This window comes from Rhagoletis pomonella, unplaced genomic scaffold (assembly GCF_013731165.1).
Source record: "Rhagoletis pomonella isolate Grant_MI unplaced genomic scaffold, Rhpom_1.0 Rhpom_scaffold_00113, whole genome shotgun sequence".
Lineage (NCBI taxonomy): Eukaryota > Metazoa > Arthropoda > Insecta > Diptera > Tephritidae > Rhagoletis > Rhagoletis pomonella.
The window spans coordinates 33,936-35,334 of NW_023458667.1; positions in this window are offsets into that span (position 1 = coordinate 33,936).

Here is a 1,399-nt window from a genome sequence, read left to right on the forward strand (position 1 = left end):
GGTGGTTCACCCTTTTAAGTATTTGGTTTAGCCTTTAGGCCTAAACAGTGCTTCTGTCGCTCGATTATTGTTCTATCTTAGAGTATTACTTTATGCGTTTAAGCCAAAGTAATAGCCAGCGTATAAGATTTAATTTTTTATATCTCAAGGAAATTATTGTTACTTGTGGAACGAAACAGAAGGAAGATTAAATGCAGAAGAGTTTTCCAGCGTGTGGATGGATTTGATAGAAAAAAATGTACCAAATTCTTTTTGGTTGTTTGTGTTTCCGAAAGGGTAGGAGTAGTACCAAATAATAGTTCCGGGGGCCAATTACAGTAATTTTTTATAGCGACGAATGCACATATCAAAACCGAAACAGTATTATGGCTAATGCTTTGTTATCCACAGCTATAAATAACAATATCATTATTGAGCAAAAGTTTCTTGAAGTAGGCCATACCCAAATGGAAGCTGATTGTATCCATTCCACTATCGAACTAGCACTTAAGAAAAGAGATATCCATTTTCCTGCAAAATACATTGAAGTATGTAGATCAGCTAGAAAAATACAAAACCATATGACGTAACTTATCTTAGTTACACGTTCTTTAAAAGCTTTAACACAGTTCAATTCTTTAATAGCTTTCGTCCCGGTCGCGGCAAAGATGCTGCTAAAGTAACTGATATACGAGCCCTACCGTATACACCAAGCGGCGACATACATATTAAACTAAGATTCTCCAACAAATGGGAAGTAATACCGCAAAGAAAATCCCCAGTAGCTGTTTCCTTGCCGTTTTCTCATCTTCCGAATTTATACGAGAGTAGGCGTAAGATTGCTCGCAGAAAGTATGAGATCTCCAGTATTTCAAACGATTACTTACTGAAGATTACCACACCTTCTATTACAATTTACCTCATGATTGAATAATATGTATCATACTTTCTGGCATTATTGCGTTCCTACTTAAATTATCTTATATGTGGTCTTTGTACTATTAATTTGAGAGAGGAATACTTCACGTAATATATGTTTTATAAACTGCCTATTTTTGTTGCAATAAATGGAAGAATAAATCTGTTGTATTTTTTATATATATATATAATTGGTTTTATTTATGGAATACTATTTTAATTAATATTTAAATTGAGCTTGTAATCACAATAAATAAAACAGAAACAATTTTATTCATACAAAAAACCTGCTAAGTTAGAAATTCGCCAATAAAACCATAAAAACGTATTTTTTTCATTCGTTCTGGATTAGGGCCATAGAACGTCGCGCGATTAACAAACTATATGTAGAATTTGCCCATTACGACTTAAGCCCTGTATGCAGCTCTCAAGAAAACGGTCAAGAAAAAATTGCCATTTGGGGTGTTCACAGTTCGTTCCAAATAGTGTCTCAAAATGTAGA